The sequence below is a fragment of the Protopterus annectens genome, chromosome 10.part0 (genome assembly GCF_019279795.1).
Source record: "Protopterus annectens isolate FY-2018-M chromosome 10.part0, PAN1.0, whole genome shotgun sequence".
Taxonomy (NCBI): Eukaryota; Metazoa; Chordata; order Ceratodontiformes; family Protopteridae; genus Protopterus; species Protopterus annectens.
Window position 1 is genome coordinate 1,117,554,151 of NC_056744.1, and position 13,285 is coordinate 1,117,567,435.

A 13,285-nucleotide genomic window follows, 5' to 3' on the forward strand; every position below is an offset into this window, starting at 1 on the left:
CTGGAAACTATTAAGATTCAACACAACACTTTCATACCAGGTTTCTTCAACTACCCCTCCATCAGCTGGAAAAACTACTTATACACCAATGCACTGGCCCAATGCTTCCTGGAATTCATCAGTTCCAATGCCCTGGACCAGCCCATTTTTACCCCCACTAGAGGAAGCGACATCCTTGACCTGGTTATTACTAACATGGGCGACCATTGCTCTGCACCAATAGTCATTTCCTCCCTGGTTAGATCTGACCACAAACTAATCACCATGGAAATCCACATCTCACCCACACACACCCACAAAGGTATCCTCCATGGAAAACCTCTCGAAAGCCGACTTTGGACTCCTAAAAATAGGGGTGACTAACTTCACAGCACCCATGCCAATGGAAAACAGATCCATGACTGCCGAATCATACACCAATGCACTGTACGAACACATACATAAATGCATGAAACTAGCCATACCCAACAGAACCAAAATGCTCTCCTCCAAAAAAGGAAGCCAGTCTGGTGGTCCTCTGCCATTAATAAACTCTACAACAGAAGGAAGAAACTGTTGCAGAAAAAGGTGAAGTCCCAAAACTGGAAAAATTCCCTTATTAGCCTCATCAAAAAGTTTTGATCCCTCATCAAAACCTCCAAAGCCAGCTATGAAGGCAGAATTGCAGCAAACACTAAAAGCAAACACAAAGACTTCTATAGTTATATCAAGAATCTCCATGACAATACCCAGATTTGCTTTGAGTTACTGCACAACGGTACCATCTATACTGAGCCAACAGATATTGCTAACATACTGGCCGACAGTTTCAGTGCCAACTTTACCCCCCCCCCCCCAAGAACCAATCTCAATACTGGAAGAATGACAGGCACTGAACATTACTGCAACACAGGCTAAAGTTGCATTGTCTTAGGCCAATAATACACCTTCCATGGGACTTGACAATATCCCCTGGCTGTGTTCTACATGAATTACAAAGTGAACTGGTGCCACATCTGTGTGCTCTGTTCACTCACAGCCTCACCTCAGGTTTTGTCCCTACTAAATGGCGCACTGCTACAGTCATCCCTCTCCATAAAGGAGGAGCGACTACAGACCCTGAAAATTATCGCCCCATTAGCCTGACAAGTCTGATATGTAAGGCTATGGAGTGTATCATCATGGACCTAATTAACAAGGATATAGTGAATCTCCAAACTCTAGATCCCAAACAATTTGGTTTTGTGAAAGTTAGATCATGCCTGCTCAACCTGGTTGACTTCTTTGAGTCATTCACCAGAGTGGTGGATCAAGGTAAGGCAGTTCATACAGCCTACCTTGATCTGGGTAAGAGCTTTGATTCCATTCCTCACCCAGGAATTATTGATAAACTCAGCAAACTAGGCGTCAACCCCTATATCATTAGGTGGGTTGCAAATTGGCTCACAGATAGAACCCACAGTGTGAAAGTAGCAGAATCCAAGTCAGACTGCTGACCAGTCATGAGTGGAGTCCCACACAGATCGGTCCTGGGTCCTCTCCTGTTTGGCATCTACTTCTCAAAAGTCCAGGCCAACTCGGAGGGACTCTGGCTAACCAAATTTGCAGACGACTGGAAGCTGGGAGCCATTATTGACTCCACCAGTAATGCAGACATTTTACAGAAAGGTCTCACTGAGACCAATGACTGGTGTTGAAACCATGGCCTTAAGCTTAATGCCAAAAAATGCATCGTCATCCCCTTTGGGAAAAACTCAGTTCCCATTAATTACCATATCGATGGGAGCCCACTGAATACTGAAGGCGTTATAAGAGATCTGGGGACACAGGTTGACAGCAGCCTCTCCTTCGACCACCACATTGCCACTGTGGTCAGAAAGTCTTTCTGTGTGGCACATATCCTTACCAAGGGTTTTGCATCCAGGAAGAAAGGTCATCATTTCTCTCTACTCTTCCCTCATTAGACCAATCATAGAGTATATTGCTCCATTTGGCATGTACCTCACTAGACACCTGCAACAGCTGAAGAGGCCACAAAAGTACCTCATGAATAGGATCCTAGGCCTTAAACACATGTCCTACATGGACAAACTCAAAAAAACTCCAGCTATTCTCTGTCTCATATCTTCTACTAAGAGGTGATCTCTGCTTGACTTAAAAGCCATGTCTGACCTAGCTGTGTTAGAAGTGCTACATCTAAAGAAATCCTAATCCCTTTGCACCACATGCTCCAGAGACCTCAACCTCATTACCACAATCAACAGAACATGCTGGAAGGACAGGTTCATAACCCAGAGACTACCCATGCTCTGGAATATACTTCCCATACATGTCAAGCAGAGCACCTCACTAGCCCTGTTCAAGCGAAGTCTTGATGACTGGATGGGAAATAGAAAGTTCACCCTGGGGATCATTCTAGTGGCTCTACTTGATAGAAGCACTGGGAACTAATAATGGGTGGCACAATGCCTGGGCAGTTCTATGGGCTAGGCTTGTAAATGTCCCAGGGCCATTAGCCTAGTACAGACCTATGAACCTATGAACCTAAATGCAATTTTCAACACAAGCATCTGTACAAATCAGTTTGATATACTAATGACATATAATTCTTTTCAAAATTCCAACTAGCTGGCATATGTTACACATCCACTGCACAATGCCTGGGCAGTTCTATGGGCTAGGTGTGCAAATGTCCCAGGGCCATTAGTCTAGTACAGACCTATGAACCTATGAACCTAAATGCAATTTTCAACACAAGCATCTGTACAAATCAGTTTGATATACTAATGACATATAATTATTTGCAAAATTCCAACTAGCTGGCATATGTTACACATCCACTGCCCTACTTCATCTGGCATGGCTGGCAGTACTTCCTGTTGTCACAAGTGCCATGGAAGACTCTTTCATAGGACTTCATATCATCTGATGCTGCCAATTGTATATCTGACATTTAAAAATTGATGTTTTGATGTATGGCTTATGAACAGGGAACCCTCATGTAAGGAATGTATTTTCATTATGCAGAGGCATGGCTTATTGATCAGGAAATGGAAGGATGCAAAGGTAGCAACCCTAAGTTTGTAGGTGGAGAGATTTTTTTAATTTTTTTATCATGAGCACATATCTCTCAACTCTACAGATTTTCGCAGAATGTCCAAATTTTTGCCTCATTATTTTTGGTCCATTTTTCATAAAATCGTAGTTTTCTGGCAAATTAGTGGCAAATCATCAAAGACTGACATTAGAAAATAATGACAGATATTTGAGTTTCAGACTTCGGATTCCAGAAAATTCATGATAATTATACCTGTCGACCTCTTAGAGAAAGAAATCTGGACAAAGCCATGTATAAAAGTGGGACAAAGGACCACAAATAGGGAACAAAGTTTAATATTGTGCTTACAAACATAGAAAGTTGATAGTATAAGAGGTTTTGCATTAGCATGAATTTTCTGAAGGGTATGAAGTCAGAAACTCAAATGGCTGTCATGATTTGCCACTAATTTGCCAGAAAAACACAATTTTATGAAAAATGGACCAAAAATATGAGGCAAAAATCTGTACATTCCGCGAATATCTGTACAATAATGCAAAGTCTGTTATTCTATCAACTTTCTAAGTTTGTAAGAGTAATGTTTTAAAATTGTCCCTATTTTTGGGCCTTTGTCCCACTTTTATTTTTGGCTTTATCCAGATTTCTTGATTTAAGAGGTTGAGATGTATGTAAGAGCCTAGTGGTTTATTGGGATAATAGTTGTGGAGATTGTTGGTTACTTTTGGAAATTTTAAAGGTTTATATCCTGAGTCACAAATAGCGAATGAATATACTTGAGATGCTGGGTAATTCAAACCACTGCAATTGTTTAAGGGCAGACAAGCTGTCTGTTTCACGGAGTTGGTTAGTAGCAAATAATTTTCAGATTTGTAGATATTGGGGGTGCCCCGCATAAATAACAAACAAAGAAAGAGAAATTTCAAAAGAGCATGAAATAGTAAAACGCACTATACTACTTAAGTAATCGGAACAAAACGAAAGGGGATTACATTTCCCTAGGGGAATTAAAAGACTCCTGGGACTCTAAGTAGATGTCATGACTGAATTGGGGCGGGAAGATAGCAATTACATCATTTTGTGGGCGGTGCTGTCGATGTCAAAAAGAAAGCGGGAAGTAAATTACTTAAATAATCAAAACATAGTGAAAGTATTGTAGGTTGTCATTTCACTGCCCGTTTGAATGGTAAACTGATTATGTTTGAAAAAAATATATTTTCAGAACACGTTATCAGGATCTTTGCCACTGTCATTTTAATTTTACATTACTGACACGTAGTCAGAATCGTTTCGCCCAGGTAATGCTGGGAGTGTACAGGCCTGTCAGGAGGCGGTACAGAAAGCAGGTAACAGCTAGAGTTCCGGGAGCTAAGCCGGTTATGATGAGGCTGCCTTACGCCCCCAACGCTACATTTATGCACGTAGCTGGGATTTTATAGTGCAACATCAGCAAGGGGTGTGTCTAATGGAGTTAGTGGAGTTCTGAATTTTGCTGTTGGCACCTTACGTTGAAGGTGCTGTGCTCGTTTCCCCAGCCCGACTGCAGTGAAGGGGAAGCGGCTTTGACTCACGTTAGCGCCCTGGTCTGGGTTTGGGGTAAGCGTTACTGAACAGATTTCGTCATTTAACACATATTCATTTCTTTCTGATTAGTGTTTGTTGCAAAGTGCAGTTAGCTGTGGAATTTCGGAAACAGCTTATTTGGTTTTGTCATCCGTAGCTACACGAGCGTTCTTTTTATCTCTTGTAGCTTTTGTAAACGATTTATGCTAGTAGTAGTATGAAGGTGTATGCAGTAATGTAATACGGTTTTGTTTTACTTAAGTATTTGTGAGCTTTGATGTACATTTTTAAGGGACTGCTGTGTACCATTTAATCCGTGGGTTGCACAGAAAATGTTCCTTTGGCAGTGGGGGCTGACTTCTTGTTAACGGAATGCTTACAGCTGAATCATGCTTTCAACATTTTGACAGTTGTACTGGGGGAGTACTTCACTAGTCTCCATGATGGGAAGTGCCATGCCAACCTCCCAGATATTCCCGTTTAGGAAGACAGTGTCCCATTTTGTACACAGAGTAAGTTGAGTGTCCAGAGGGATGGAAGCACAGAGCTTGATAGCAAAGTTTTGGTTGTAACTTCTACAAAAAGTTGTGAAGTTTAAAAGTGTCCCCAATATACAGTTGTTTGCAGCCAAGTATTATGTCTACTCCTTGTTAATTGCCTTTATACAGTTTTTTTTTATAACCTTTGCCTTGTATGGAAGCTATTTAATTCTTCCAGCAAAAAAAGTGCTTATTTTTTTCAGAACTATTTTTAACTCTGATTCTTGTAACCTTTTAATGCTATCGATATCAGCATTGGAGATTTTACATTCCTTTTGAGATGTATGAAATATTTATTTTATTTGAAGCCTGTCTTGTTTTTATTCATGCTGGTGATAGTTCTGATGTATACCCTGAAATGTAGTAATATGTCTTGTGTTGGCTGCATCCTGTGCCTTTGCAGAGTGAGAATTGTTTCCATATTCTTATTGCATTTAATATGTCATGTTGACTTTTTTTTTCCTAATGGCATGTGTTCTTGTGCAACCTAGTATGCCCCTTTTCATCCTAAATGTCTACTTATTTGCTTATCTTGAGGTCATATCATTAGTTGTTGATACTTTTCCTCAGTATGTACTGTTTATAGTTTAGTGCAGTGAATTGAGCTTACATTTTGTGTGTTCTTTCTTAACCTTATTTAAGTTTTGACTGGGTGATTACTGGGAGAGTTAAGTGAAAAGAATGACTATTATGCAGTAATTTCAGTGGCAAAGTGTTTTGGGGAGGTTGTTTTTTTTTTTATTGTGAGCTAGAAGACCTAAGAATGAAGCATAAAAACTACTGCATGATGTACACAAACTAAATCATAACACTCCATAGTACATTTGTTTGTTACTGATTAGTAAAATTTCAGCACAGTGTTCATGCAAGAGGCTCACCTGTTGTAGCTTTGTTAAGCAAATGTCTGCTGTTGCCAAAACATCTAAGACTTTCCCAGTATGAGTTTTGCATGTTGTCATTTAGTAGTAGCAGAGAATGAAACTTGTATTTGATGGTGTGGTACCCATGCAATGGCTCACCAATCAAGGAGCCACAATTCCCACCACTAACAGTGAGGGGCACCCATATAGGGAAAGGATAATAAATACACACACAGTAAAGTGCAATTTCCCTTAAGAGCACTCAGAGATCACAGTCAGTCTGGGGCTGGTTTCTCCCTTTCTCTCCAGGTCCCCAATAAGACTTCCCAGTGATAAAGCTATAGGGTCCAGATCTCAGCCTAGTGGGCAAGCTAAAACCTCCAGCAATCTGTCCAACCAGTGCTTCATGTCCCCTGCCCAAGTAGTTGAGACACACACACACACACACACACACACACACGTGCTTTGAGATAAGTTATATACAACCATACACACTCCTGGGGGAGACTGGCACAGGTTATCCAGCTGTCCCCCTTTTACCCAGACTATACGGTAGAAATCACTGCCACCACCCAGCTAATATTTATTGGCTACTCAAAGGCCCTTTAAAGGGTGTCCAATTATTATTGTGCAATATTATTATCCAAATGGTAAGTGCAACCAAACGGTCAAGACTTGTTAGGAGTGACTTTGTACATTATCGCTATATACATGCAATGTACTCTTGGGAGCTTAAATTATCGCTACACAAAACGGCCACAGTTGAAAGGTTTAAAAATATTTAATAATAAAAACAAGATAATACTTCTTACTACACAGTGCTAGTCAAGAGTTGAGATCACCGAGAAATACTTAAAATAATACAGTGGCAAAAGTTCTGACATCACAGAAAAACAAACTAGTCTAATCGTCCTATTTCCTAGCTATAGCTAAGAGAAAACACAGTTCTAAAATCCTACTTACATCTAGACGCAGGCAGAGATCTGGTGAGGTGGATGTTCTCCAAGACAAATGCTCTCATTTTGTCTGTCCTTAAATTGATAACACCGTACCACTGATTCATTTCAGATTACATAATTTCTTTCTGGTTCCCAGGCTAACAGATTCTTGGAGGTTAATAGCTCTTTATCTTGCAGCTGATCAGGAAGCCAGAACAATAAAATAATTTATACATGCAAATTCTAGCAATTAACTCTGGTCTCAAGACAATAGCCAGAATTCCTTCATCCAGACATATCGGCTCCAGGTTTTGACATCAAAGAACTGACTTTTATTAGCTTTGTTACAGCAGAGTGCACTGTTGTCACATTTTTGCAGTTCCACAGTTAACACCATTTTTTCCCATTTAAGAGAACACCATTTTTCCCATTTAAGAGAACAAGCCTGTGGCTTTTATTAATATTTACAAATGACAGAATTATCTACAAAAAATTCTATCGGGTGAAGGCTGCCAGCATAGCCAATCTTTACAGATGGCAACAGTAGAGACTGAAATTCAGACGGTTGCTTAGAATGTTTTTTTTTTTTTTTTCTGTTTGTGACATTAAGCATAGACTGAACAATAAATATCGGTGAAAGGTTTAACATACTTTATGTGGTTAACATTGCAATTTCCTTGAAGGCTGTATGTTATATTATTTTGGATGTTGTTAGATTTTAGAATTTTCTGTACATCATTAAATTATCTCCGGAATTGAAGTGCCAGTACTACTAATAACTTGTGAATAGAGCATGACATTTAGTTAGCTGTTACTATCACTTTCACAGTAATGCACTTTCACAGTAATGCAGCATGACACTGAATGCTTAGGCTTGCCTCACTTTAAGATGCTTGGAATGGGGTATTTACCACTGAAACTGGAAGTTACTACAGTCAGACAGTGCAAAATAGTGTGTGTTTTTTAATGCAAATGAGTGCTCTGTCTTTTTTTGAATTTTGGTTGATTGTTTTAAGAGTGACAAGATTGCGTGCAGTTCTTATACACACTGTATCTGTTGTTAGTGGTTGTATACCTGCCTTCCAATTTCTGAAGGGCTTTGTTTTTCTGTACTAATCCACCGATGTGCAGTAGCAAGGCCTGCCCAAACCCCGCACCAGGTGATATGTATGGAAATCTATGAATACTCGTGTTGATGTCTTTGTACACATGAATATTCAGCCAGCATTCTGAGTGTGCGGTATGCAGATCTTGCAAGGTTTACCATGAAGTGGTCGACATTACTTGTATAATGCATTTATGTGGTCTAATCCAAATTTGCTGTTTTTTGACATGCTGATGCTGATGTTTCACCTATTTGCCTTGAGCATACGCAGTTCAGTACTGCACAACTCGCATGTTTGCAGGGTCAGGACCCCCTGCACCCCCCACACCTCCTGCAAACTTTATATTCCACCTCCGAGATCCCACTATAGTGAGGAAAAGGATTGCACTGTACCCCTATCAGGGACTTCTTTTGGTCAGCTGGTTCCCTAGGCAAAAGGGCTCCATAGTACCCCCCACATCACTTGGTGCCCCCACCCTGGTATATCTGCACTATCCAGGTTACTGGAAAAGTGCCTCTGCTGTAGCGGCACCCTAGGCCGCTGCCTAGTTGGCCTATGCCTAAGGCTGGCTATGACTGTGATGTGTATTCATTACATCGGCCATGTATTTGCGAATAAACATTGGCATTCACTGCACAGGACACTTGGAGATCGGCAATATGGACTCTGTCAACTTGCGTTCGACATTTACTTTTTCGCCGAACCTTCATTTTCCATTTTAAAGTTAAACCATCTTGCAAATTTGTTATAACACCAGGAAATAGTTGTTCAGATTAGTCTCATCTTTAATACTGATGCAGGGTGCATGCCCTGCTATAAGGAAATATATTTTAAAAGCGAAATGAAAGGAAAATGTTTACCACTTGTATTGTAGTAATCTTAAACGCTGTACTTACCTGTTGGATATATACACCACCATCATTATTAAATATGAGTATGTCATTTGTGAACAATGATTATTTCTTTGAAGTATAACAGTATAGCAGGATGTGTACAGCATGAACAGTAGAAAAAAAAGTCAGCTCTCAACTACACTGAATAGTAGCAAAAGGAAAAGCCGTGAGGATGTATGCAAATAATGTTTGTTCACAGTTTACGGTGACATGATGCATATGAGTAATTCTTTTCCTCAATGTAGAGTGATCTCTAAGATGGTGTGTGTGTGTGTGTGTGTGTGTGTGTGTGTGTGTGTGTGTGTGTATATGTGTGTATATGTATGTATATATATATATATATATATATATATATATATATATATATATATATATTTGGGGGGAGTGCAGGGGGTGCTGCACCCCCTGCAAAAACGAAAGCCTGCATACAGTAGGTAATTGTACTGTGCTCTCAATTCTCAATGAATATTGTATTGATGTGGGAGGTGAAGCAAATGTGCATGACATGTCAGTCATGCATCATTTGCATATGATTTCTCAGCTATTTGGCATGGCATATCAATTACTCAGGCCACACCCATTGCGTAAAGCTACCAGGGGATTAGTATAGTAAAACATTGTCTTCTGAAGTTGCAGTAGGTCAGTCTTTACACAGATTCACCTTTTAATAGAAATTTATTTGTTCATTTAAATAAAGAGTAATGATTTTGCTTATTGAACCAACATGTTTCTAATCTGTATGATAATTTCTGAAATGGTAAATCGAAATCTTGCTAAAATTGTGATGAGGAAAGCAAATTAACTCTCTCTGACAGCATGTTTTAAATAAGCATTTCTTTTACTTTTGTGGTGGGTTGAGAGAAAATCTTTTGATTATTGTAAATCTCTGGAGTTTAAATTTTGTATAATAAAGAGATTGCTAATCTTTTTAATAGAACAGGTATATGAATCTACTTTCTGGTTCCTACCACGCATTCCATTAAGTTGTGCCCCCCCCCCCCCCAAAAAAAAAAGTCTTCCCCTTTGACAAGGAACAGCACATCTAGTTGGCAACATGTTACTTTCCAGTTGTAGGCACCACATCATTTGGATACATCATACCTTTTCATTTCCTCCACTTACCTCAGCCTTTTAACCACTGTAGTGATCACACTGCACTCCTGCAAGTCTAAATTCCCTTTGCGCAGTGTTCAAAACTGTAGTAATCAGAACTTTTTTAATCGCACAATATGGTATGTGTGCGTATCAGTTAATGTAGGTTATTTAGTTTGTCAGGTTATTGTTGCATTACAAATTGCTGTGGTTAGGGGCAATCAGTGGCTCTTGTTTGTTAAATATTTTACATTTTTGGAATTGGTAAGCCATGTTACTCTCCTCTGGATGTACATCTATATTTCATATTCCTTCTTAGTTGAGTACTGGCAAGATGGTCTAAGTGGGCCTAACTTCCCCAAGTCTCTTGTTCTGCTGAAGAGACTTTTTTGTACTGTTCTGGTCACCTGGGGTTGACTGAATTTTGGCTGATTTATGTATATTTTTTCTTGTTGCAGTTTTGTATTTCACTATTTAATTTACACACTACTCTGTGCCTGCATTGTATGGAGGAACTGTGCCTCAATGCCTGTTGCATTTCAGCAGTTGAAATCACACTTTATTTAGACTGCCTATGCTGAGCCACGGTTGGGGATTTTGAAGTGTTTCATTATGTTCATCTTTATCTCACCTGCTGAAGTTGTTTGTCTTTCGGCTTTTCCCAGTAAGGAGTCGCCACAGCAGAACTCCGGTCCGCTAATGATTGGCAGTAGCTTTTTACGAAATGCCGAGGTGCTAGCTTGATGCTCAACCTTAAACAAAGGCACGCCCATTTATACACGCATCTCTTTCGAACGCTAGCCAACCACGGGGAGGACATGCAGACTCCACACAGAAGGCACTCCCAAGCCCAGCCGAGAATCTCAACTGCTGAAGTGTTTGGACTAATTACAAGTTTTCCTTTGTAGATGGGATTCAGAAAATGAGTCTGTTAGGAAAATGTTGGTTTGACTATTTGGTTTGTGGCTTCCTTTTGTGGTGGGGCATAAAACATTCAGAAATATGTCTGTGTAATTAATAAGAAGCTTTAGTTAATAGCTGCATGATTTCTGCAGTTTCCTGCAACCAGTTTGGAATTCAACCATTTATTGATGAGTGTAAAGTTACTTGGACTTGGATGCTTCTTCCTCAGAATTATGAGGCTTTATCTGATGGGGCAAACTTATTGTTTGGCTACTTTTGCTTTTACTTTAGTTTGCTTGACTTATTTTCCTCTCTCCTAAAGCTAAGTTCAGCGTAGTAAAGAGACTAATACAGCTGAGATGAGTCTCTAATTGTGTTACCGTAATAATATCTGGAATACAACACCATTCTTAGACTGCTGGTAAGAAAGTTTTTATGTTACTTTTTGTGATTTACAACTTTTGACCATGTGTTACTCAAAAAGCTTGTATTTTAAAATGGGAGAAAATGACAGAATGCTGCTATAGCTTTGTTACATTGTCAGACTAAGGTGTTTTAAATGTTATAAGAAATGGATGTGTGTTACTCCAACATCTGTGGATAGTTTGAGTATAGTGCAATTTTTTTTTCTTAAGCATATATTATCTGTCTCTCACAACTTTTAAGTTTCAAACCAAGATAAATATGTTCCAGTAACGTTTCTCACAAAATTGGTTTTAATTATAACAGTCGCTTACATAAGTAACTAACATGGGACATTAAATATCTCATTGGTCTTCCATCATTCTTTCTGACTTGATATTTGTCTTGAAACAGTGGTCCTGAACTCTTGTCACATTAGACCTAAGATAAAGGGGTTTTAATAACTTTTCTGAGCGAACTCAAAGATTCTTTTTTATTAGATCTTGTGTTTAAAAGAAGAACCTAGGTGATATTGTAGAAGGAGATGTGGCCAAGAATCCCTTAAGCAGCATGCACCTCCTGCTGAGGTGTAAACTTTCAGTCTTTGCATCTCAGTACTTCTCCCATATTGACCTTCTGCCAATTACCATAGACTACAACCTGTTATTCTCCTATTAACCAACTTAGTATCATCACATATAATAATCTTCCTCTTAAAGTTACACAAGTTCATCCAGTAGCATAAACTTCTTTAAACGTTAGTATGCACAGTGCTATCTTCATTGATCCTTCTCCAGCTAATACTGGTATACTCCTATTTACATGGTTTCTTATCCTGTGCTCTGAAACCCTTTGTCATCATACTGTTAATACATATCTGGCCTGTTGCACAGTGACAACTTTATAGAGAAACTTGTGCCTTGCACCCTCTCTTCACTCGAACATAGTCAAATCTTGACGCGCGCACACACACACACACACACACACACACACACACACACACACACACACACACACACACAAGATTGTTACCGTGTTATGGTCCGTTAATCAAATAAGCCATGACTTTTTGTTTTATACCGGTAAGAGCTATGTAGCTAGTCTGCCTTTCCTTCCTATATTTCAGCATTACTTCAGACTCCCAATAGTTAACGTATCAAATGCCAGCAGAAGTTGATTTGCTGGAGGATGTCTTTAAGATGAGCAGTCATCACACTTCCATTATTCAAGAACATTGTACAAAGAAATCATCTATTTCTGCTTTTAAAAACTATTCAGTATGGTGGTGGTGCTGCGGTAGTGTTGCCTCACAGTAAGACGTTGTCCTGTTCGATTCTCAGCTAGAGCGTCTTCTGTGTGGCGACATGCGTGAATGGGTGTACCTTCGTTGAAGGTTGTGTGTCAGAGCCGGCACTTCTGTATGTGAAAATCTATTGCCAATCATTAGCGGACCGGAGTTCCGCTGTGGTGACCTCTAACCGGGGAAAAAGCCGGAAGACAACAACAACCAATGAGCATCTTCTAATTCTCAAACTACAGTCATCTTTGTATACCTTTTCAAACATTCTTTACAATGGATAAGCAAAAATATTTTTAGAGGGCACCCTTACTGGAAAAGAAGCATCATCCTGCTTAAAGTACATTATTTTCCCTCCCTGAAAAACTCTGCTTAAGAGGTAAATCTCACTACGCAATGAATTGTTAAACAGCCATAGGTATGTGTTGAGATACTACTGTAGGGGTACACAGAAAGGTTTCGGTAAAAACGGCCTTCCTCAGTGACAACAATAACATGAATACAATGTTGTTTTGTCTTTCTGCTTTTCCCGGTTAGGGGTCACCGCAGCGGAACTCTGATCCGCTAATGATTGGCAGTAGATTTTTTAAGTGCTGAGTTGCCAGCTCTGATGCACAACCTTCAACGTAGGTACGCCCATTCACGCATGTCTCTACAC

At 39.6% G+C, this 13,285-nt stretch overlaps 1 protein-coding gene across 1 annotated transcript in view; it reads left to right on the plus strand.

The window, feature by feature from the left end:
- The window catches only part of LOC122813503 (UDP-N-acetylglucosamine transporter-like), a 755,441-nt gene that overhangs the window by 447,074 nt on the left and 295,082 nt on the right, over window positions 1–13,285 (plus strand). The window lies entirely within an intron of this gene.